Source organism: Talpa occidentalis, unplaced genomic scaffold, assembly GCF_014898055.3.
Source record: "Talpa occidentalis isolate TD23 unplaced genomic scaffold, MPIMG_talOcc4v2.1 talOcc4.2, whole genome shotgun sequence".
NCBI classification, from domain to species: Eukaryota; Metazoa; Chordata; class Mammalia; order Eulipotyphla; family Talpidae; genus Talpa; species Talpa occidentalis.
The window spans coordinates 88,435,894-88,461,708 of record NW_023602073.1 but is presented as its reverse complement, the minus strand read 5'-3'; the positions used below and the strand labels follow the sequence as shown (position 1 = coordinate 88,461,708).

Sequence of the window (25,815 nt, the reverse complement as noted above, 5' to 3'; positions counted from 1 at the left end):
TGGATTCTACACTCCACAGCAAGTGGGCAGACATTTCCTCAGGCTTTTCTCAGCGACTTTTATTCTCTGGATTCACTGAGAATGACACCTACAAGGTTTTAATTTCTCTCTATCTCTGAACCCATCCTCCATGGAAATAATCTATGTTATTCCCTTAAACTCATTTGAGTCTTTTAAAATGATTTCAATCAGCTTAAGGCAGTGAACAGTTGTAGAAAGTTGAAGAATATAGCTGTATCAATAAAAATATATCAGTATATTCCTGTTTAGAAATAATCCTCTTTATTAAAATCTAATTTAGAATCCCTAAGGATAAAGTAGAATTTCAGGCAGGATAAGATTAGTTTTAATTAAGTTAGAGTTTTAATAGTTCTTAGTCCTTTTACACAGACATACAGCATTTTCTAATTTTTTGTACAAAAACTGTTTATATCTAGCTATTTATTTTTTACAGTGTCTTTTCTATTGAGGTAGCATTGGCTTACAACTTTGTATATGATATAAGGGTATAGGTTTACACCTTTTTAGATATATTTACAACTCCATGCCCACAATCAAAGCACTGATGATCACCCACCATAACCTTTGGGCCCTCTCCCCCTGTTGTATCCCATCCTCACCATTCTCTTCTGGTAGGTTGACAAGCTGTCCTAAAAAATTGACAAAAAGAGAACAATGAAATCCTAGTGTTAGAAAGACATTTAATTTTTATTGGGTTGTTGTCGATATGTTTCCTTATTCCATATGTTTTAATTTTTGTTTTCTTCTTTAATAATGAAATGCAGTTGCTTCATGAAGATTTTTAAATGGATCACAATATTTCTCTCTTCTCCCTCATACATGCAAATGATGCTCTGTCTTAGTCTCCATGTGTATGATGCTAATAACTTATAAAATAACTTACAATTACAAACTCTTTAAGAACAAAGTAAAGCACCCTATTAGATTTTATGAAAACGTAAAGTAGAGCTAATAAAGTTCACAGATTGGCTCTGGATAAATGCCATGGCAGTTAGTTATGGTTCCAATGCCTGCATTACTGCTGGCAAGTTTACCTCATTCTTATCTCACTTCTTTTCTTAATCATTATGTGCCTATCATGTCATCTCTGTTTCAGTCACACAACTCTGCCACTGTAAGTCCCAGAATAGCTTTAGATAATACATGAATAAACAAATATTCCTGTGTTAAAAATTGCTAGATAATTGATAAAACTACTCACTATAATGGTGGTGATACTTTTCTTCCAGTGTTTCTATCAAATTTTGCTTTATATATAATGTTATTTTATTGAGCATGTTGAAGTTTAGAAGTATTGTTCTCTTCCTCTTGAACTGAACTTATTATTATGATGTCATGTGTCTAGTCTAATGAGATATTCTGTCTTAAAGTGTGTATTAGCTGGTAGTTAGTGCCTTGGCTTTATTGTACCTAGTGTTGTACCTGCTATGTAAAAGATAATTTTCTATCCTTTGCATTCAACTTTTCTGTTTCTTTATGTATTGTATTATGGTTTAATTTTTTGTGTTCCTCCAAAATGTGCTAAAGCTCTAACCCCAAAGTGATAGCCTTTGAAGATGGCCCTTTGGGAGATAATTAGGTTTAGATGAAGTCAGGAGGGTGAGGGCTTCATGATGGAATTAACCTCCTTATAAGAAAAGAGAGATCAGAATTCCCTCCCTCCTGCTCTCTCTCCCTCCTTTCTCCCTCTTCCATCCCAGCCCTCCCACACCCCATGTAAGGGTATAGCCAGATTGTGACTCCCTGCTAGTCAGGAAAAGAGACTTCACTGGGAACTAAGGTCTGTCAGAACCTTAATCTTGGAATTTAACCCCCAGAACTGTGAGAAAAATGTGTTGTTTAAATTACCACTGTCTATGGTATTCTGTTAGAGTATCCTGGGCTGACAAAGATAGTGTGTCTCTGAGACATTGTGTATAACTCCACTTAAATATAGTTGAAATTCTGTTTTACTGAGCAAGTTTTTTTTCTCACTATGTTGATTACTGATATATTTATATGTTTCAGTAATTTTACTATGATTTCTACTATTTTTATTAATGTTTCTTTTTCTCCTCTCCTGCCTTTTTTTAAACATTTTGATAGGCTGCTTTTTTAATTCCATGTTCCTCTACTATTTTATAATATTATATATATTTATTTTTGTAAATAATTATTCTTGAAATATTATCATATTCTTGAAATATTATCATAAGTTTAAATATCAAAATCCCTCTCCAAAGAAACATGGTCCTCAAAATATATAGATTTTAATCATTCTCTCCTGATTTACATGTGATTACTATTCATTTTTATATTTTTATTCTGTGTTCTTAATATACCACAAGTTACATATTGTTTTGTATTTATTTTCTAATTCAGACAGTATTTATTGAGAATTATTTTTCTTTTTACCAGCAGGATGGGCCACTGAGCAGGTTTTCTAGGATCCAAGCAGACTGGGCGGGTAAAGGAGCAGTCCCAGAGCCCTCAGTGGCTTCCTTAGGCTTTTATTAAGCTTTACATGTAGTGTGGCAAACAGGTACCCGGCAGGCAGGGCAAGCCCTGGGGCAAGTCTTCACTTTGGGCTTCTTTCTCCCCTTTTCTCTCCTGCCTCTTTTGCTGCTTCTTCTCTTAGTGACTTTATCCATACTCCTCACAGGAGTATTGTGTCCCACAGGAGTAAACAACACAACAATGTAACAACTGCAGGTGCCCCATCAGGCAGGGCAATCCTAAAGGTGGGAGGGCAGAAAAACCTGAAAACTATTTACCCTACTACCGGTTATTTTGGTTATTATTTTCTTTTGCATCTCATATTTCTTGCTGTCTTTTCCTTCTTCCTAGAGTATATCTTAGTTGTTCTTTGTTGTAGTTGTATTGACTATAAGCACTCCTAGTGTTTACTACCTTATTAGAAAAAATAGTTTTACAAGCTTACAACTCTAGGTCAACTGTTTTTCCTGGCATTCCAGTGGTATCATTTATTTGTCTTCTAATCCTAAATGAGTAATTTAGTGTCTCTAAGTCTTAATTTCTGTAGTTCAATGAAGAAAATAGTTCAAGCCCAGCAATGGGCTGTTCACTCTGGGTCACCTGGACTAAGAATTTGCTGAGACTCAGGGCTCCCCCTTCTGTGAAATGGGAGCAGCTACTCTGGTTTTGCAGAACTCATCTGAAATCCTGGTAAATAGGTGGTCTACCTGGCATAATAGGCTCCTCATCTATATCAGAGTAGTACCAGCACTTTTTAGTTGATGTAAAGGTTAAATGGCATGATACATGTTAAATACCTGGTATACAGAAAGAACTCAGTAGTTATTGGGTGATAATTTTTTTGTTGTTGTTGAAAATATGAAAGGGCCTGGGGCCACCCTGGTGGCTCAGGGGTTAAGGACAGCACTGTGAAGCTATCCACAGCCTCTGCAGCAGGAGTTTGATCCCAGGCCAGCCAGGAAGCTACCCTACATGGTGCAGCAGACCTGTCCTGTCTCGCCCGCTGCTCCCCTCAGTAGTGTATTTCAGTAGATCTGCCTGTTCTGCTCCCCACTCTGTCTCTGGTGAATCTTCTCACCCCCATCCCCACACCTCTGACCTGTACCCCAGTTCTTATATGCATAAATAAAGAAATCTTTGAAAAAAGAAAGAAAATATGAAAGGCCCTTATATTTAGTAATTCCTCTTTAAAATGCTTCACCTTTTACCTATATGGAAGTTCTATCCAAGCTGGGTGATTTCTTTTCATACATTTATACGTTGTCTAGAAACAATTACTGACTTCTTAGAGTAAATAATAAAATCAACAATTTCTAGACAACAGAGTCTTTGCTAATACTTCGATAGAAACACTTACTTAAAAATTAATCCCATCTTTGCTATTAATTATGAAGCATTTTAACAAGCACTAAATGTGTAATGATTGTTTATTGTTTTTCATTTGAGAGTGTACCCTCATCACAGAAGCAGAAAGAATCTGAAATTAATTAGCAATTGATCATGACAGCATGTCATCCTATACAATTTATACAACACCTGCCCTGATTATTTTTGAATCCTTGAAGGAGAATAAACATGGCAAACTGGCATTTGACAAACAAGCAACCTAATTAAAAGGCTATCAGGGACAGTAAATAAAACATAAATGAATCAGGAAAAATACTGTTTGCTAGAGTCAACAGATTATTAATACAAAGCAAAAATACAGGTTATAAAGTAAATTTATTTCAAGCTTATATTGTAGCTCTTCATAGAGGGTTCAGTTCAGCAAATTTTCTTATTCTTCTTAGTTGCTTGGGGGTACATATGGAATACCACCCACCATTTGTCTCCAATGAATTGACAGTGTATTGAAAGGGTATGCCAGAATATCAAGCTGTTAACATGAAGGCATTATGGGAATAACAAGTTTGTTGAATCTTTCACACTATTGATGGGTTTTGAGTTACCTTTAAAAAGTATGGGAAAGATAAATAAAAAGTAGATTGTGATTCCATTATGTTTTTTGTAATGGATATTACCTGGTATTTATGTATATCTGTCACAATGAGGGACTAGTGGGTAGAGGAAGTCTTCATCTTATCAGGGACTTCAAAACTTATAGGTTATTGTAATTTTTTCTCTTAATAAAATTCTTAATTCTGAACTTCGCTGTAAAGTTTCTGAAGAATTTCTGATAAAGTAATATGTAATTTTGTATGTTGATATATAATTATATATATTATGGTAGGTGAATAAAATTCCAGTGATCTATTATATCTAATCAATTCTGGAATTTTACATCCTATTTAGTTCCTGGAGAAGTTCTACTTATTTAGAGCATTGTTCCAGGATCAGAGTTCATTTATTTTCACATGTTCTGAAATATTTTGGATTGTATGATCTTGATTAGAGTTCAGAAAAATAAGAAAAGCACCAAAAGAAAATTTAATTTCTTTTTTTTTTTAAATTTTGTGTAGAAGAACTGGGCTGTAGGCCAGAGGTACAGGGGTGGGGGTGAGAAGATTCACCAGAGACAGATTGGGGAGCAGAACAGGAGGATCTACTGAAATACACTGCTACAGGGGAGAAGCGGGTGAGACAGGAGAGGTTTTCTTCACCATATGTGGGTTAGCTCCCTGTCCAGGGATTGAGCCTTCAAAGTGATAGCATTGATATGTAACCCCTATGCCACCAGGGAGGCCTGGAACTTTAATTTCTTATATTAGCAATATAACAGATAAAGACTAGATGCTTGATGTCAGTGGTATAATTCTGATTAATAATAAAATTTTCGAAGATGAATTAGTGTCTGAAAGAGAATCCTAAATAATTGATTATCTAACCTGTGTTTGAATAAGTCCACTGATACCAAGTTATACCCTCTTGAAGTAGTTCACTGATCTTTATAAAAACATACTGTAGAAGGTAGCCAGGAATAAGACTGAAAATATAAACAATATATATGAAAATATAAACAACAATAGGAGATGCTTGAGGAGAGGAATAAGTAAACTATTATACTTTATTCTAGAAGTATGAAATTGTAGAATTTATGACTTGAGACTTGGAAATTCATCGTTATTCTTAAATAAATATCTAGAAAATATTCATTATTATGAAAAAGATTCATTAGTATGAAATTAAATATGACTTTAACTTGGAATCAAACATTAACTTCACTAATAAAGATAGGACAGCATCACATAGGATGGAGAAAGGTTTATCGTTGAAATTGAGGATAAGTGCAATATAATGAACGTATGGCTTGTCAACAAAAGAGATAATGCTATTTTTTTTCTTTCAAAATTCTCTTTTAGGAGATGAGTTTCCTTATTAGAGAAGACAGAAACATATATCAGAGTATATAATATATACACACACACACACAAACACACACACGATAATATATAGACACACTTATAAAATTTATCCATTTTCTTTAGTTTTCTGCATCAGAAAATAGATAAATTATTTCTCCCAGAGCAGCTTAGTGCCAGTTCCCTAGGCCTCACTTCTCCATAAAGTGACACAATGAAAATCTAATATCCCCTGCCTATGTATTGCAGGAAATGAACCCCAAAATTACAGCTTAGAACTTATATAGGGTGACTGACTTATCCTTCTTTCAGAAGTTGTAGAGAGACCTTTGCTCTGGAATGTACAGAACTCCCCTCTAGAGAGAGGAGGGGAAAGATCTCATTTCATATCCTGGAAGGTAAATAAATGACTCTAAGGAGAGAGAGCTAAAACTCCACATCTTTCTGGAGACCTTTATTTTTAGGGTTGTTATTCAATTATCCTTTAACCCAGCTTGCTAGCAGTCTTTGCTCAGAAAGCCCTGAACATGCAGAAACATGAGAATATTCATGGAGTATTGAGTCCTGGCATTACCTGTATCCTTTTCTTGTCCTCACTCATTTAATTCTCTCTCTCCTTTCCATATGTCTCTTAGGGAGTTAGCATTACCTTTCTGTCCTTCTCATGATATTCAGAGCATCTTAAGGTGCTTAAATGGAGTTCTTCATTCTTGAATTTCTTTAAAAAAGCTCCTACAAACAAATGGTGTGTTTTTAATAGAAATCTATGCAGCTTACCCTGTTTGACCTGCCGTGAAATGTAATGATTTTTACTGATTATGATTTACTGCATTTTGGGCATAGATACATTCCTAAAAAGTGTGAAAATTCATTTTTTTTTTAAAAATTGAATAGTACAATATTTACATGAAAGAAATACTTTGTTTAATAGAACCATGTAGTGAATTCTTTTATAAAGTGGTCTCCCACATGAAAAATAACTTTTCATTGTTACTATTTGAATTTTTTGTCTATGCTGGAATGAATTTTGTGTTATTTGTGAATTTATCATAATAGTCTTGATGGTAGGGTTTTTGTGGGATTGCCTTAATTTTTGAATCAATAAAAATAAATCATAATTTTATAAAGGGAAAAGAATGATAGAGAACAGTTTTTACAAGATTGGATGAGTCTTATTTTGTGTTTCATTATTTATGTAAACATTAAACTTCAAACTCAAAATCAATGAGTGAAAACTCTTAATTCAATAGTGAAAGCTTAGAAAAATATGCGAAAGTTTTAACTAAGAGATATCTTAGGAATCACAAACTACTTAATGAAGAAAACAGGCAAGCAGTTACATATAGAAGGGACTAAATGAGCATTATCTGAACTGTAAAAGAAAACAACATTTACATAATTTTTTCAGAAATATAGTGTGTCCACTGATTGCTGTTTTTGGTCAGTTGTCCAATTTCTGTCAACTTGACTTGCATTTGACTTCTATTATAAGAGCAATCTGGAAACAAATTCAAGAGGTGTGCTCCCAAATTATTTTCTATTTGTCTATCTCTTGGATGCTCTTAATTTTGTACATTGAGAATAATTCCATAGTCTGGTAAATTTTCCTTATCCAGAACTGATAAAATTTACAGTTAGAATAAAACCCCTCTCATTTTAGATAGCTGTGCTACTCCACTGAAGATAATATTATTATTTTTAAAAGATTTGTTTATTTATTTATGCAAGCACTGGGTACAGTCAGAAGCACGGGAGAGTGAGAGAATTCACCAGAGCCAGAGCAGAGAGCAGAACAGGCAGACTGACGAAATACACTGCTGAGAGGAGCAGCGGGCGGCAGGAGAGGTCTGTGCGCCATGTGGGACCCTCACCCAGGCGTCCGGGTATTGAACCGACGCTGCAGAGGCTGCAGGCAGCTTCGCAGCCCAGCGCTCAACCACTGCACCACCTGGGAGGCCCTGAAGATAATCTTATTGCCTAGACACATCATTTCCCCAATATTGCCTTCAATACTACCCTACTTGCTTTTAGGGTTTATGTAGCTTAGCTGCATTCTGCAATGCGTTATGAAGGACTCACAGTATGTGGAGATTTCTTTAAGATAGTCTACTATCTTTGCAAGTTGTCTGGATTGTTTTGGGAAAAAAATGCATAGTACAATATATACATTTTAAAAATACAAACCTTTTTCTGTTTTGTTCCTTATATTGTAGCAATAATTTATTATTGCTATCTACAGGATTCTACTCTTTATTGAAGCAAGTAGTTTTAAGGTTAATTACTTATTAAAGTACCCTAGGCAGGGAAAATATGTACCTACGAAAGAACTGTTTGGTTTGTTGGAAGTTTAAAGTTTCTGATTTTTAAATTTTTTTCTTATATCGTTATTCATTTTTGTGCAATAAATGAATAGATCCCCATAAATCTCCCACCAACATATCACCCATGAACCATCACCGTAGTCCCTTGTGCTCTTCCCTTTCCTGTTTTGAACCCTCTCCCTCTTCCTCCAAATATATGTATTATATATATAATATATATTATATTTCTCTCTTCTCAGACACATGTACAAAATTGGGTGCAAGTTTTAATGTCCATAGGCAATTTGCATGCATTACCTCACTTAAATCCCATTATGACCCAGTAGGTGAAGTAATCTAATGTCTCTGTAAGAGACATTACTCAATTGGTCATGAACATTGCTCACCCAAGATGAATAAGTTCAGGAATAGTGCAAAAAAACCTGGTTTGGGGGGCACCTTGTGGTAGGTAGCAGCAGTGGTGATATCCTTGGTGGGTGCTGAAAATTAAAAGAGACCTTCAGTATAAAGTAAGACTAAACAAATGAAACAGAAATAAGTATATGACCACAAATTTACTGATAAAATTAAGTCTGCTAATTAGTCACAAAAGAGGACTTGATGTGGCTGTGTGTATGTGAATAATACTTTCAGTGTTTGCGTGTATATGTGAAATAATACTTTCAATGTTTACATTTGAAAGTCTAAGGGAAGAGCAAGTTTCTGTGATTTAGAAAATAAAGGGTGTTTGATGTATGAGTTGTATTGTTTGTTCACTGTGTCTGTAGACAAGCAAACTGTGAAAAGTGACTTTAAATTTTGCCTAGACGCAAGGAAAGCCTTCTGAACATCAATGTGATTTATTTTTTCACTCAGTCAGCAATATTTATGGGTACCTGATAATGCCAGGAAGTATTCTAAAAACTGGAATGTTCACGTGACTATAGCTGTCAAAGTTCCTGAAGGTCTTGGGCTGGCATGTGTGTGTGTGTGTGTGTGTGTGTAGGTCACAGACAAATGCATGGCTAAACCAGACCAATAAGAGTAACAAGAACTATTCAGAAAAAAATAGGGTAGAGAGAATGGTCCACAAACTACTGTTGATGGGCTGATTATTAAGAAAAGTCTCTCTGGAAATTTATTCTGAGATTTGGATGACAGAGATAACCATGCAAAAATGGGGGTTGGAGTGAGTGGTGGGGACCCTCAGTTCAGAGACTCTACACAGAGTCTACATTCTACATTCTACACAGAGAGAATAAGCTTGTTGAGTTTGGAGCACCTGGAGTGGGGGGGAGCACCTGAAGGTGAGGATGCATTGGTAGGTGATGAAGTCACAAATGGAGTAAGGGACAGCTCTTGTAGGACTTAATGATTCAGGGTAAATTATCTGGTGTTTATTCCCGTGTGGTGGGAAACCTCTGCAGGCTTTAGGCAGGACACTGAAAGGTTATGATTTGCTCAGCCTCCCATCTGTGATATGGATTAATAATATATTCTATCTCATAGTCTATGTTAACATAAATTCTAATTTTTTTGGTGGAAAAAAGCAACCTATCACACATTAAATGATGGATAAATATGCTTACTAATGGTGGTTATCATTTTTCTTAATAGTAATATATTATGAAGCTATAAGGCTGAGATTTTCAAAATTTAGAAAGCAAAAATGCCACTTACTCTTAATTAAATATCTCCTATATCCTTATCTTACCTAATCTGTACTCCATTCTGCAGAGGAAACTAAGAAACTTATTCAAGGTCGAACAGCTCTATGCCATGCTGCCACACAGAGCATATGTGCCCTATATTCTCTCAATGGCCAGTGGTTGTAGCATATGATCCCTTCTCAAAGGTCTTCTGGCTTTTATTGAGCCTAGATTTTATAAGTAATTTGACACATAAGCCATAAGTCACAAAAACAGTCCACAGTAATTTGTTCTGGGCATCACAGTATTTGACCAAATGTTCCTATAAAGTAATATTTATTATTCAAGGACTGTCCTCTATATCTCTCCATTTTATATGTAAGCATTGAGAAGAAATTTATCAAGAAATAGCAGTTGACTGATGAAAAAGTAGTGCTAGAGGCACTGTTTAAATTCAAGATGTTATTATAATTGTTATTATTAGATGGATTACTGAATGATGAATGTGGTAATAAAAAGAACATTTCTCCAGCTACCTAAACTGATGCATTCTGCACAAAAGAGAACTTTTCTAAGGCATTAGTACAAGGATAATGATTAAATGAAGTGCTTTATAGTGGGGAATTGAAACAAACCTCATCAGGGTGGCTGGGTACATAGGTTTCATCAACTGGAGAAGCAGACACAGACAGTGGTGGTCCTGCTCAGTTACTTCTGGCGCAGACAATATGAGCCTTTGCTAAAGCTGACGTCTGCTTTTATCTCCACCATTGCCTCTTTGTGAGAGCCTTTCTGGCTCCAGCTTTGTTAGTGTTTGGAAGTTTATCAAAATTCTGTTGTCTAGAGAGTAGAGAAATACTAAAAATAAAGAGTAAGGCAGATATCTGTAGTTAATATAGAAAAAAATAAATGGTTTTCTTTCATCTGTCTATGCTCCTCTATCATTGAATCTATTATAAGAAACTGCTTTACTAAAAATATTGCTATTTCTTCTGCTTGAATTCTAAACATATTTCCAATGAAAAAAATGACATTGGTATTACTATTTCTCAAAAACTTGTTCTAAAACTCTAAACCTTTTCAGTCATTCTGCATGTGCAATGTATAATGTGAAAATGTAATCTATACGCACAAATGTTTCTCCTTTTCTCCTCTTATGCATCTTTCTTTCTTCTCATGAGACAAGAATCAGGGCTTGGAATTTAGAAGTTTTTTGGTTATTTTGGTTTCTTTGAATGCTTTCTATGTATCAAACAATATTCTAAGTTTATCAGTAAACAAGAAGAAAAAATATCCGTTGTGGAGTGGAGGCTTACTCTAGCACAGTGACGGATTTAATAAACTATAAACATAAGAAATACTTACATTACATTGTTTTCTAGAAGATAGTGATTACTAATGGAAAAAGAAAAAGGAGAATGGAGACTTGAAGGAGGTGAATCTAAGCTGTTTGGTATATTTTGATAGATTGTTTTTGTTCAAAATGATTATATACTAGTGTTCAAAGTAAAAAGTAGTTCTAAGTAGTGTGCCTTAACTGATTAAAACTAGCTATTAAAAACTAGCTATATACACCAGCCCTGCACAACCCTATTTCTTGTTGATGTAAATCAGAACCTAGAATCAAGTTGCTTTAGACCAGTTTGAGTCCTTAGAGATTTTTTTCAGTCATACCCATTCTGTCACAACTGGATATTCTGGCTCCAGCATAGTGCTTGATATGACCACTGGGATTGATATGACAGCTCTAACCTGGAAACAGTGGCAAGATTCCATAGGGAAAACTCTAATATGCTAGAAGACACACTCTACAGAACTGTTAGGCTACAGTCTGTAGGCACTCAGAAAAAAACTGCAGGGAAGACTAACATCTTATTTTTCAACACACAATTTCTTGGAAGAATGAAACTAATTTACCCACCCCCTAAACACCAAACCTGGGGAAATCCTTTCAACCTTTGAAGAGTTCCAAAGAGATCTAGGAGATAATAAATAAATTTGTGCTTTTTATAAAAATTCTCAGATTGAGATCACTTGCTGTCAAAACTCTTCTTGAATGACTTACCCAGAGGACTAGACCCCTGCTCCACAAAATGTAATCCTAAGAACAGGACCAGCAGCAGTACCTGCATGTACAGCCTCAGCTTCACCCATATCTGCTGAGCAGGAATCCGTGTTTTAACATCTCCCTCTCCAGCGCCTTCCCTAGCCCCAAGTTGCTCAGGTACAGAGCAAGACTGAGATGCACTGAGTTAGAAATCTCCTGCCAGAAGATTTGCAGAGCAGACCTGTTCCTACTTTGACTTGACCTTTAAATCCCCAAAATACCTGTGAGAAGCCATCATGTTTTATCAGAACTTAATTAATTCTGTGCTAACAAGTATTAGATAAATTTGCTAATTACTGTGTCTAGGGCCCTGTTTTAAGACACTTTGAACATTCTCTGAATACATGTTTCCTTTACAGGGAGGGTTGGATGATGATTCAAATGGGGCATGGGGAGTGGTGCCAGCACATCAAGACATGCTGCATTGTGCCTTCCTCCCCTGTGGGAAGAAATGCTAATATTTCAGTTTCCTTCTTCCTCCACTGGAGAACCTGGTTCTTCCTAAGACAGTATTGAAATATTCATCCTGTCACACGTTTATTTGACATAATAGCAAAGATTAGGGGCTGTTGTGCTGTGGGTGAATCTCGGGTGGAAGAAGAGTAATATTGGGAAAATTCTCCAGTTAGCTCTAATACTTTATTTTTCTGTATTCGATTCCATTTTGCTCTATTTTGACTTTGATATATCAACCATTCCCTTCTCTGCCTTTTGGCGCTCCCAAGTTCACCTTATTCATCTGATCATAAAACTGTGGCATTGCAAGGAGCAACTGTTTCTGCTCTGCATTGCCTGACCCACCTTGGTCCGTCCTTGGACTAAATCACAGATCTCAGAAGTTCACCACACAGGTTCCCATTCTTTGTCTCGTTTGTGAGATCAAATCCTGTGGGGGTAATAGCACTATTATGTCCATGTTGAGAGTAGGAAACCAATTCTGAAGAAGTAAAGGATTTCCTCATGCTGACACACTGGAGCTTATTATTAATACAGACACATCCTGATAATGGGCAACTTTAAAGAGATTTTTAAAGTATAGTTTTTAGATCATTTTGAGAAATCATAGCTAACATTGTAGAATACATATGTCCTATCAATAATTGTTCTAAAGATTTATATATATGTTAATAACTTATTGTATATAACATTCTTATTCAAGAAGCACTGTGATATAACCATTTTATAGATAAACAGACTGAAGCACAGATCATTATGGGATCAAGAAAAAATAATTAATAAAAAAAATTAACAGGCAGCTTTAATAAATATTCTGCAGAGGAGGAGGAGTGAAAGGAATCAAAACAGGGAAGAGCACAAAGGACTATGGTGAAGGTGCACTGGTGAATTGGCAGTGGGAATTTTACGGGGACTACACCTAAGAGGAGAAAGCAAACATTTTGCAAAAATAAACAATGATGTAAAAAATATATTATATATATAAATTAATATATAAATTTTAATATATAAATTTAAAAAAGGAAACCTAGATGGTACCAGAGTTGGATACTAGTCTAGACGGTGTCTCCCCTCTACTGTGCTGTCTTTCAATACTAAAAAATATGTAGAAAGTATTTAAGAAGACACAAATATGGCTGTTTTCAATAATTCATAAAGCCCTAAAGAAGGTGTAAGTTTTGTACAGGGCAGGTAGCTCAGTTTTTGAAGGGTCAGATGTAATAATGTCTTTTGTTTGTACAGAGCTTTTCTCCAAAGAGACCAGTAATTTTCTTCATATCCCTATCTACCTCTGACCTGAGGCCTTTTTTTTTTTTGTTAATAAGGAAAAGATTAAAGGAATCAAGAAAAAAATGCATTGCTCTATTTAAATGATCAAATGAAGTGGTGATTGCAGCTGAATACTCAGTTAAAAACCTTAGCAGTCAAATGTGAACCAGCCTGTGATTAGGAGGATTTAAAACTCTCATGCAAATCTGTGAGACACAGGTCAAGGTCCATTCTGCATCAGAGATGATTGTAGGTGGATGTTTAATGGGTGGATGATATGTCTTCCTGAAACAGATAAAAATGCCTTTGAAATGTAAATAGACATTTACTTACTTCTCAAGGCCTGAGCCTTCATATGTGCTTTATACTCACATCTGAGGAAGAGGAAGAGTCTGACAGTAAAAGGAATAATCCAGGGCTTTGTGAGAAGGGTTGACACACCCTAACTGCAGTGGAATTGATATACACATGACAACACAGCTCACTTGGGAGAGCTCACTGGTATCCTGCTTCAGGCCTTTTATTACATAATAAGTAAACTGAGCAGAAAAACATCTTGAATGCTCCCCAATAAAGATAAATATACCCCAGGGCAGTCATTAACCAGAGAGGGTCCCCGCGATCCGGCTGATGGTTCACTGTAGCATCAGTGTACAGATGTATTGTAGAACTCTGGGGAACTTTCTCCCAAGGAAAACTTCTCTTATTTTGCTTCCAGGATCCAGTGCTTTCATTGAGTTTAGAAGTGGAGGAAGGAATTGGTAGAGGTCATCTGAGTATAATTCCTGAGCCACTCTGAGCCTCCAGGCTATGAAACTTCCTTAGTTCCCATACAAATCCTTAGAAGTTGTTTATAAAATGAAGCACAGTGCAGCTCTAGCTTTCACTGTCCTCTCTGAAACTGAATGGAAGGTGAGAAGAAAGGAAGGAGTAGAGAAGAAGTATGTACATTTATAGAGCTGACCTCCTTGGGAATCTTTGGGGTCCTCTGGTTCTGCCGATTCCCTCAGAGTTAACTCTCGAGGATGCCAGTGACCCAAACAGGTCTTCAGCTGCCTCCTGGGACAGGCTCAGTGTTACCAAAGTTGTTTGAGGCATGACATTGGCAGCAAAAGGGCTTCGGTCTCCATTTCTATACAATACTATGGTGTATGTACTTATAGAAGATTGTTTTTAAAGAAATCAAGGAGAGGGGCCTCCCCGGTGGCGCAGCGGTTGAGCACTGGGTTACAAAGCTGCCCGCGGCCTCTGCGGCGCCGGTTCGATCCCCGGCTGCTCCCCGGCCACCTGAGGAGGGTCCCACATGGCGCGCAGACCTCTCCTGCCGCCCGCTGCTCCCCTCAGCAGTGTACTTCGGTCCTTCTGCCTGCTCTGCTCCCCGCTCTGGCTCTGGTGAATTCTCTCACCCTCCCGCGCTTCTGACTGTACCCAGTGCATGTGTAAACAGAACAAACAAACAAAAACAAATAAATAAAGAAATAAACATGCCTCTATAAAAAAAAAAAAAAGAAATCAAGGAGAGCTGGGATATGGGCACTTTGGCTATAGGAATTACAGACAGAAACATTTCTAATCATTCCTATTTACTTTTTATTTTTTTTTTTTTGGTTATGTTATACCTCTTTGGAATCTTTATGCATGAGGTATACAATCAACAATGCCTTATTTAACACCCTCCAAGATTTCTCCATCAGCCAAACGCGGAATGCAAATAAAAATCTCTTGTTCTTAGGATCTTCATGGGAATAATGTCATATGTGCATGCACACACACACACACAGAGCATTCTGCTAGCATTTACATGTAAAATATAACAAGATAGAACATGTAAAAAAATTACTTCCTAACTCTTTACTCTTCTAAATAAAGTAAAATTTCTACCAGTAATATAAAACAAAGTGAACCTGTATTGCCCATACAGAAGCACATATACAGTAGAATAAATTAAATACATGTTTTAAATTACTGGCTTAAAGATAATGTTATTTACCAAAGACTTTGTAGGCTGACACAGGGATATTTACAGTTATTTTCAAGAATTTCATACTTTAAGTATCTCAAAATGGCCTCTCATACTTAGGTAGTAATTATCAGCAAGAAAACAATTGGAATAAGAAGCATGCATACCTTTTTATATCACAAATATGAAACATATTTTTTGTAAGGTACTGGCAGTAGTGATCTGTGAATTAAAACCTAGAATATCCTTCATTTTAATGAGATACATTTTGGTATAAAGTGCAAGGACCTGAATGGGAGTCTTTTCTCTACCACTTGCTAGTTGCATGTTCTTGAATAAGTCATTATAATTGCTAAACTGTTTCATCTATGGAAATGAAAAAAATAACAAATTTTAGGGTTATTGTGAGTATATAAAGTATATAGAGTATGTCAAATGCTTAGCATTTGTGTAGTTCCTTTAAAAGAGCTATGTCTATTTTTAGGAGCATTTCTCCAAAAACTGTCAAGTAATATTGTGTGAGTTCTTTCTGCTCCTCAGAGGAACAAACTTTCCTCTCTCTTCTGCTCCTTTCCTAGCCTGGCTCTTATCAGAGGAAGTCATTTGCTCACATTGTTCAGAAACAGAAATTCACAGGGCTATGTTTTAAAAAACTTGGGAAATGTGCTGAAGCAGCAGCATATTAAAGGTAAAGTACTCCTTTTACCTCCTGAGTAGTCTGAGGTAGGACTTGGTATCTCAGGACCTCCAACCTCCACCAGTTACTTGAATCATCTTATACTCCCTGCCCTTTATCCCGGAACGCTTACCTTTCCTACAGGAAGAGCTTCAGCATCCTCATTCACCTAGCAGCTTGTACTGGAGTGTTTCTCAAACATGGACTAGGACGCTCATGCTACACAGTGTTGGAATACACCGTCTTTCTTACTATTTCTCTTTTTCCTTTTCTTCTTGCAAAGGTATGCATTCCTTATGTTGAATTTTCCTTAGATTGCAGCAGTAAGGTCTCATCCTCAGATCTGAGAGTGATATACAAATGGATTCACAGGCAAGGTGAAGAGAAGGTAAGAACTCTCATTTAGAGATTCTAGGATAAACTGTAGTCCCATCCAACTTCCTTGAGACCATTGCTTTGAGCTGTTAAATACCCTTCATCAGTTTGTTAACAAAGCTGGTAGTTTGTTCCCCACTTGGCCTTTTTTTCTTTAATTGACTCAATTTATCAGTTACTTTCAGTTATTAATAAATAGAACTATTTCATTTTTCAAAAGTTGAAAACTCTAGTACAGTCAGATACCAAAGTTTCAATCTTATTCCTTCCAACTTCTTCTGTCCTCAGATTCCAAGGTTTGCTGGGGGATGAGGTATGGAATTTACCTTTTCATTACTCCCTCTGGTATTTTCCTGCTCTCCATTTGGCTCTTCTATTTCTTCTGGGGTTGGGTAGAGTAAAGAAAAAATGAGACAGATTAAGGAAGCACAGAAGGTTACATATACCAGAGGTGATTTGGAATTTCTCTTGACTGTTTTAATGCTCTCAGTCCAAATGTTGTTTCTATTTTGGAGTGTTTTCCTTATGGTTCTCTTTGTAGATTTCTGTTGTAGACATGTCTCCATTGTTTGAAACTCCTCTCTAGATTTCAATCCCACCAGACTGTCTCTGGGAATAACATTGGAAACACCTTGTTCCTCCAAGTATGCATACTGGAATGCCTATATCTTGTCCATGGGAAATGAACACACTCACCTTGCTGTCCAAGGAAGTGAAGCCCACTCCCATTACAACCCTTCCTTTTCCCTCCCCTCCTGCTGTCTTCAAGCTAAACTGTGTCCATCTTCTTGAGTATATAATTTTCCAGGCAACAGTCACAAGTCTCAGTGTCTTAAACTCCAGTTCTCTTTGTGGTTGTTAGAGTCACCTTACTTTCAATGTGGCAAATGTCAGTTTACCCTCTGCCATTGGAAGGTGGGAGACTCAGAGTGGGTGATAGTATAGGATTTTCGGGTTTTTGGTATCTTGAATGTCCTCTATAAGTGATATTTCGCTGATTATTCTGCAGAGACTCCTATAAAACAGAAAAGGTTTAACATCTTACTATACTTACACACAGATAGATAGTATGTAGTTACTCGATGAAAATTCTAAGTAACATTCTTAAACTCTTAAACTTAAATATGGTCCAATCTTCCAGCAGAACTTTAGAGTTATAACCATTACTGATTCTGAAGAAATAGACACTCACTGGTTTGGTCATAAATCATGTGAAGAGAATTAGAAATTAATAATACCAGTTGCTTTTGTCAGTGTGTGTATGTGTGTGTGTGTGTGTGTGTATAAAGATATAAAGTTTGGAGTTTGACTAGTAGAGATTAATACACCTATAAATTAGACCTCTAAATAGCATTTCCTTTCCCACTGTCAGTTTGAGTTTGAGCTTCATATATGGCATAAGTAAATAAGACATATGTTCTCTGCCTCTCGTGCTTCATTAATTGTTATTTGTTACAGATATTTGCATAAGGGAGGTTCCTGAGTCTGTAAGAAAATTGTGATTCTGACAACTGTTTAATAAATTAACAGTTGAATATATAAAAAATTACAAACTGTGAACATAATTTATTAACTTCCACCAGGTTTTACTTATTAGCTTTCACTAAGATTTTCCAGACCTTCTCTGGGCAGTAAAAAGCAATTTATCAAATCTTTTTTCAAGAGGAATTCAAATCTTCTTCTACAAACTATTCTTGGCCACTCTAAGTGAAAATTGTTTAAAGCAAGTACATTTAGAAATGTGCTAAGGGGATACTTCAGAATCTTGGTATAATCAGAAATAATTCCAGAAATTCAAGATGGGAAGCTTCTTTTTATTAATTAATTTTGTTTGAGGTGCTACTTTTATGGGAGAAATGCTTCACTTTATACTCTAAATATTTCCATAAATTTTACTGAATTTCTTTGCTCAGGTCATGTTATAGAAGAATGGTTAATAGGTTTTATGACTCTGACCTTCTGTGTATCTCATATTCTCAGAATAACAAAGTAACCTGAAGGGTTTCTTTCTGACTTACTTGTTTTTGGGAAAGATGGACAGATGAACAGACTATAGATTTGGGTTTTCTTAAAAAGGAAATATTAACTTCTTTTTATTTCCTCTTTTATACTTAAGTTACTGAAGCAGTCTTGCAGTTGTCAGGAATTGTCGTTTTCCAGTACACTTGTACTTGAAAAGTAAAACTGACTATTGGAAAAATCTGTTTCTAACATCTGGAGATTAGCAGATAACCAAAAAATGAAAGTGTTGAGTTGTTTCTCTTATAATTTAAGATATGTGGAAACTCACTGGAGAGTTTGCCAGTATTTGATGGCTTGTATGCTTCTTGTTGTTGGAGGTATATATAGTTTATATATTCGTACGAATCAAAGGATCATTTGACCTAAGTGTCAAAACAATAAGTGTTTTTTCTTTTTTTCTCTGCAGTGTGCGTAGTGAGTAGTTTGGTAAAATGCATGTAAATTTTTCATTGTTGAGGTACAGAATCTGTGGACTTCTAGTGAGTCCTGGGCCTGGGACGCAACGGTGAGGGAAATCAGACATGGGGGACTGTAATGTCCAGCATGCAGTAAATCTTTATTGTCTTAGTGCTCATTATATACTATTTTAATTGCAGCAGGTGTAACATCAAAGCATGCCATGTAATGATAACACGTATGAATGATTAGTCTACTTTCTTACTATTATCTATTTACTTCAGACAGTAGGGTACCAGGTGGTTAGTTCTCACGCACATAATCTTATTGCCCCCTAGCTAGAGCCTGGGAAGTCCGCTCATTATTTTTGTTATTCTCAGACTGTGGAGATGTAGGGGCCTGACTCCACACAGGTCACTCTCCGGGCACTCAGCACCAAGTTCTGTCACCCAGAGGTTTTCCTCCAAGACGCGTGTGTTTTCACATGCCTTAGGGACTCAGGTCAAGGCCCTTCTGCTCACTGCGCGGGGTCTCTCCCAACAAAAATCAAGTTATTGAAACATGCAATTTTTGGTAATGAAGCAAAAAAAAAATTCCTTGACAATTGGAGGGCGGGCATAGATGTCAGATTCAGGCTAGTGGAAATGGAGTGATTCTCTATGATAATTCTGATAATTACACTGCTGGGAAGGTCTCATGGCAATTTAAGAAAGTTGGTTATTCTAGGGATCTGTCTGGATATATTCTGGGAGAAATATGTTTGCAAACCTGATTTGACTGAAAGGTTAGGTCTACTGCCAATTTGTGAGTTCATTTTGGGGTAACCTTTGTGGAGATGCTTATGCTAGGAAATGGTTCTCTGGAGGTTGCATTGTTTCCAGGTTGGAAACTTCTGACACATGCACAAAAACAAGCATACAGTGCTATTTTTTTTTTTTTTGTGATGATGGCCTGTACTATTATTAATTCATTGCCTTTCAGCTCCAAATTTACCCTTAAATATATACCCTCGGATAATAGAGGGGGTTTCTTTAAGTAGCTCTCCTTCATACTGAACATAATGTTAACCTTTCTCAGTAGAGGGCACTAGAAGGACATTGCAGGGAAGAGACTCTCCAGCTGTTTCCTGCTAAGGAGATGGAAGTGGTGGTCTCAGTGGTGTCAGAGTACAATGATCTGATAGAGCTCTGCTCCAGTGATGAACTCAGAATTCTCAGCAACTTCACAGTCTCCAGTTGGTGATAAGTTTTTTGTGCCTCTCTTGAAATAGGAACTGGTGTCCCAGACTTCCTGCCTGCATCAATGTCCAAAGTCTTTCCAATTTCACTGACTCAAGATTCCCTTTACAACCTGGAGAGGTCTCAGTTTTGCATGCCACACCACTGGTGCTGATCCCTTGTTCTTTGCCTCCATTCTGGCAGGTTGCTTCTGCTTAGCCATGAGCTGCACACCAACTCCAGGCTATACAAACTAGCAAGCTTTTCTACACTCCTTTGGATTTAAATGTATCTTTAATGGGTTCTGAAACCCAGCCTGGGAAGGGGACCACCCTTCTAAGTTTATTCTTCTTTGGGTTGTCTAACTTAGCCCAAGAGTACCAGATAGAGTTTCCTTATTTCTTATAGTCACTCTTTCATCACAGTTTATTTTTTATAACAGTTTTTTTTTTAATATTTCTCTGTTTAACTCATACTATTTTCTGTCTCCTGATTGTACCCAGGTTGCTACATATCAAACATTAACAGTTCCCATGAGCATAAAAATGTGACTTCTTATAGCATCAGGATGGAAATTGGAGACACTTTTTTTTTTCCTTTACCACACACATCTCGGTTTTTCTATCTATAAAGCTAAAAAAAATTGCTCCTTCTTTTAAAAGTTTATGAAACATAATGTTACCTGTTGTTTGAGGAAATACTTGCAACTCCTTAAGTATTAATGTCATGTTTAATTACATGTATACACATGAAAAACTATTTACTTCAACATGTATTTTCATGTTTCATGATTAGAATTTAATCCAAAATCTCTATTTAAATGATACTAAAGAGCAAGCAAATTCTAGCATTTATGTGAATGACATTTATATAAGGTGATTATAAGGGGTTTGTAGTCTGGAATAATTTTTATTAAGTATTTAATTAATTCTATTTAAAGTAATATGGTTTAAATGTAAGCATGATTTTTTCAAAATATAAGTATATTTTCAAAAATAATTTTATCAAACTTTTAACATATACTTCTTAGAACCATAACTGCCAATAGTAATATTATCTTTCATTTATATCCTTTATTAGGTCTGAGTGCATAACTCAACATATTAATAGGCTCAGTAAAGGGGAAGCTACTATTATCACCATTTTCAAATGACTGACTTAGTCGTGCAGAACTCTGAATGTGTATGATGCATGCAAAACTGTTATTCAAGCGCATAGAATAGGGTAACTGTGCCTTTGGAATAGAGGACTTAAAGGATCAGGATCAGGGTAAGAAAAACTCCTACTTTATTCAGTTAAGATAGTGTAGAGAAATGAAGACTCACCCTAGAGATCTTGATTCTGGTTTCAGTTTACTACTAACCTACTGTTTGAACCTGAGAAAGTCAATTAACCTCTCTGAGTCTTGGTTTCATCCTCTATAAAGTGAATGAATCAAATTAGCTGCTCTCTATGGTGTTTCCAGTTATCAAATATGATTCCATCTCTTCTGGAGATTTACTTTTCATGTCTGTGAGATTATTAGCCAGTTCCAAACCAAGGGAATGATATGTTTAAGCAATTGCTAGCTTCAGATTTGGTAGTCAAATTAGCAGTATTTCAAGCTCTGCAATTTTTATATATGGATGTAAAAGACCTTGCTTCACAGATCTGACATGTAGAACAGAAGCAAAACAGTATAATCTGTTTCTCCAGGAATTGAGTGAGGACGTTTGGTCATTTCGGCAGTGCAGCTTGGCTTCTGGTAAAAAACAATGTATCCAGCTTTTAAAAACTACTCTTGGGCCTCCCCGGTGGCGCAGCGGTTGAGCGCTGGGTTGCTCTGCGGCGCCGGTTCGATCCCCGGCTGCTCCCCGGCCACCGGAGGAGGGTCCACATGGCGCGCAGAAGCAGTGTACTTCGGTCCTTCTGCCTGCTCTGCTCCCCGCTCTGGCTCTCGTGAATTCTCTCGCCCTCCCGCGCTTCTGACTGTACAGTGCATGTATAAACAAAAAACAAAGAAACCAGCAACAAATAAATAAAGCATGCCTCTATATAAAAAAAAAAAAAAAAAAAAAAAACTACTCTTAATATCTCAAGTGGAAAGGAGACAGTGAAAGCAGCAATGAAAGTGTTCTCTTGAGTCCAGTTTAAAACACATATTGAAAATCTATTAAAGGTTTACAATCTCTTATTTATAAATCTGAACTCCAAAAAGCTTTAAAAAGCCTGCATTCATTTAGTGACAAAATCAGCCTGAAATGGATATGAGGTTATGTGCATTTTTTGTTTATCCCATTTAATGTGGATACTCATTTCTCTCACTGAAGAGTCACTGTATTTGTTTTTTTTTTATAATAAATTTTATTTTTATATTCCCCATACAATTGCAACTCCCTTATTTTGACCCCAATCCCTCCCCTCCCGCCCCCTACCCCCATAGAGTGTCTCTGGTTCATAGTTTTTTGTTGATTTTGATTTTCACTTTCTTATAGTTATTCATTTTCCTGGTCCCTTATTTAAGTTTTCTAGATTCCTGCTATGAGTGAGACCATCATGGTATTTTTCTTTTTCTTTTTGGCTTATTTCGCTGAGCATGATCCCTTCCAGTGCCATCCATGTTGCTGCAAATTGCATGTGTTTATCTTTTTTGAATGCTGAGTAATATTCCATGGTGTATATGTACCACATCTTCTTGATCCAGTCATCTATTTTTGGGCATTTGGGTTGTTTCCAAAGCTTAGCTATTGTAAATAGTGCTGCTATAAACATAGGGGTGCAGGTGCTCTTTGGAATTGATGTTTCTGTGTCCTTTGGGTAAATACCTAGGAGTGGAATTGCTGGATCATATGGAAGCTCTATGTTTAGTAGGTCCAGAAATCTCCACACAGCTCTCCATAGTGGTTGGACCAGTTTGCACCTCCCACCAACAGTGCAGGAGAGTTCCTTTTTCTCCACACCCTCGCCAACATTTGTTGTTGCTAGTTTTTTTAATATGTGCCATTCTCACTGGTTTAAGATGGTATCTCATGGTAGTTTTGATTTGCATTTCCCTGATTACATGTGATGTTGAACATTTTTTCATATGCCTGTTGGCCATTTGCATTTCCTCTTCGTATTTGGTTTTGGAGTGCTGCCTTACAGCTCAGCAGGAATGTTCTGTAAGATGTGGTTCATGACCTGTGATATGGTTTTTTTTTTTAATTTAAATTTTATTTTTATATTCCTGATATGGTTCTAAGTTTTTAATGTTTTCAATTCTAAAGCTCATGCGGTCTCAAGCGTTTTGATAATAGAATTTGAATATATATGTGACAAGGGCAAAGGCTGGAGAGAAACTTGGTGAAATGCAAAGGTAAAGAGGATAAAGTCACAGTCCTCAAAGAGTTCCTAGATGTATTCACCCATACCATATGGTATATTTTATAGTAGAGTTGTAGATAACATTTGAAGGCACTCACAGAGGGAGCTTTTTATTTTTGCTGGAATTTCAGGGCATATCACAAAGGCGGGTATATTTGAATGGTTTCTGAAAGATGAAGAGGTATTTCTCTTAGAGAAAGGCATTCTAAACAGAAAGAACAGAGAATTGTGCATTTGGTGTCTTGGAGGCCCTGTAACTTCTTGGGGGTTGTTTTAGAGAAGCCATGGAGAGGATGGATGTTATGGAGCTGAGTGTCTGAAGACGAGATTGGGGTTATTATTCAGTATCTTGTTATTAGCATTGCTAGTAACTATCCATTGACTCACTTAGGTTCATGTGTAAATGGTTTGTTAAAGAAGCATGTCTAGGGGTACCTATTGGGGAGTGGGGTAGCAAAAAGGGAAGGGCAAGGAATAGATAAAGGAAACTTATTAGTCAAAGTTTCAGAGATGGCTTTAGCTTGACCCTGAAAGAGGACAATATAAGGCTAGGTAAGGCATATATTTTCTAGCACCTCTAAGTTACTGGGTACAGACCGTGGAATTGGAGCAGGGGAGGGGGTAGTGATGTAAATTCTCAGGCATTTATTCCTCATGTGCTCTCTGGAAAGCAATGTTTACTGACACAAGACGGTAGGTGAAGTGCACTAAAATGCTGAAGGGAGGTCTGGAAGGAGGATGCAGAGTGTTGCCATCTTCTGCCACACCATTTGATGACCTCTTTTTTCTCAGGCTTTATACTGAGTACTTCAGTTTTTTCATTTAATTTTTATAACAGTTCTACAAGGTAGGGGTATTCTTTGTTTTGAGGCGAGATGAAATTTGGTAGGTCAAATGGACGGTGTGGTTTGTTAGTTGAGGCTTGCTTAGAACTAAGCTCTCTTGTCTCCCAATTCCTTGTGGACAGCAGCAGGTTTCCCTAAGTCCTCATGGTTTCCCATTCACCTCCACTTTCTACTTAAATTCTAAAAACCTGTTTTACAGTTGCTTCTTGGCAAACATGTACTCTGAAATAATTGATCTGAAGTTTGAGAGTTTCCACCCTGTCACCAATACCAGATAGCCAACAACAGTTTAAGAGAATTGTGATAAAATACTTCCAGAAAAGTATCTTCTCTTTTACTAGGTTTAGTCTTTACTTCTAATGAATGTATTTAAAGACTAGTTAATAAGGATTTCATAATACAATAAAGCAGAATAATATCTCATTTAATTTGACCCAATTCAGAATATTATCATATCAGGACTGGTGCTTATTTAGCTGGTGCTATGTTTTGATTTCAATTTGAATTTCCTTCAGAACTTTGTGGTAATTTTTCTATGGTCAATTAATGAAAAGAAGATAATTCTTGAAAGTGTTGAATTGTTTTTAGTTCATCTAAAGTTTGAAAAATTCTGTCCATTTCTGGTGTGTCAGAGCCCGCGGACTGGTCAACGAGGTTCTCGGGGGGAGAGAAGCGACCTGAAGAACAGGGGTACACCATGTGGGGAGACACATACACTCTCGGTTCGGCTAAAGCATGTCTCTTCTACTTTCGGTTTCGGCGGGGCTTTATAGCTGGGGACCGGAAGCGGAAGAAGCAGGCCAACAGTGCCTAGCCAATGATTAAACACATGACCTTATTTGGTGCGCCAGAGGTCGTCATGCACACTGGGCCGAAAGGAGCACAGCCAATCACGGAAGGGGGAAGTATCCTGATGCCATGAGGTAAGGCGCCAACACTGGTGGTTAAAAGACACCATTTTGAGTAGTTCCTTGCAGGATAGTCAAAAGAGACTTTTCAAAGAATTATAGCTAGGTTTTTGGAGGTAGATGTGTACATGTGTCACAGCACTGAGAATATATGTCTCTTTCTCTTTCCCACACATAGGGTGTGGGAGGGAGAAAGACAGAGAGACAGAGAGAGGGACCAAAGAGATCAATTTTTATGTTCATGTATTTAACAAATATTTGTTAAGGACCTCTTATATACCAGGCAGCAAATAGTCAAGATTTCTGCTCTCATGGAATTTACCATTTAGCTGAGGGAAATACATTATGATTGTATCTTATCTCTTTCCTTGCAAACAAAGCAAACAACCAAATCCTAAGCTCTGTGTTTGAGAATCTGGGGTGTTGGGGAGATGTTTTCCTAGGTAATCAGTCTTTTTATAGTATGTGTATAGCTGTAAAGAGAATAAATCTTTTGAG

The 25,815-nt window shown here is 36.7% G+C and overlaps 2 long non-coding RNA genes across 3 annotated transcripts in view; one reads left to right on the top strand and one right to left on the bottom strand.

The window, feature by feature from the left end:
- LOC129146479 (uncharacterized) overlaps window positions 1–25,234 on the top strand; it is a 191,042-nt gene extending 165,808 nt beyond the window's left edge. The window contains exon 5 of the long non-coding RNA XR_008553259.1: window positions 25,183–25,234. This is a non-coding gene — a long non-coding RNA (uncharacterized LOC129146479). The remainder of the gene's footprint in view (window positions 1–25,182) is intronic.
- Window positions 10,386–17,594, bottom strand: LOC129146480 (uncharacterized). Of its 2 annotated transcripts, XR_008553262.1 has the most exons (4): window positions 16,914–17,594; window positions 16,346–16,555; window positions 12,653–12,737; window positions 10,386–10,602 (listed from the first exon to the last, which is right to left on the bottom strand). It is a non-coding gene; the product is annotated as an uncharacterized LOC129146480 (long non-coding RNA). The 2 variants fall into 2 exon arrangements; XR_008553261.1 differs by lacking the exon at window positions 16,914–17,594 and having other exon boundaries at window positions 16,346–16,844.
- Window positions 25,235–25,815: the final 581 nt, after the last annotated feature.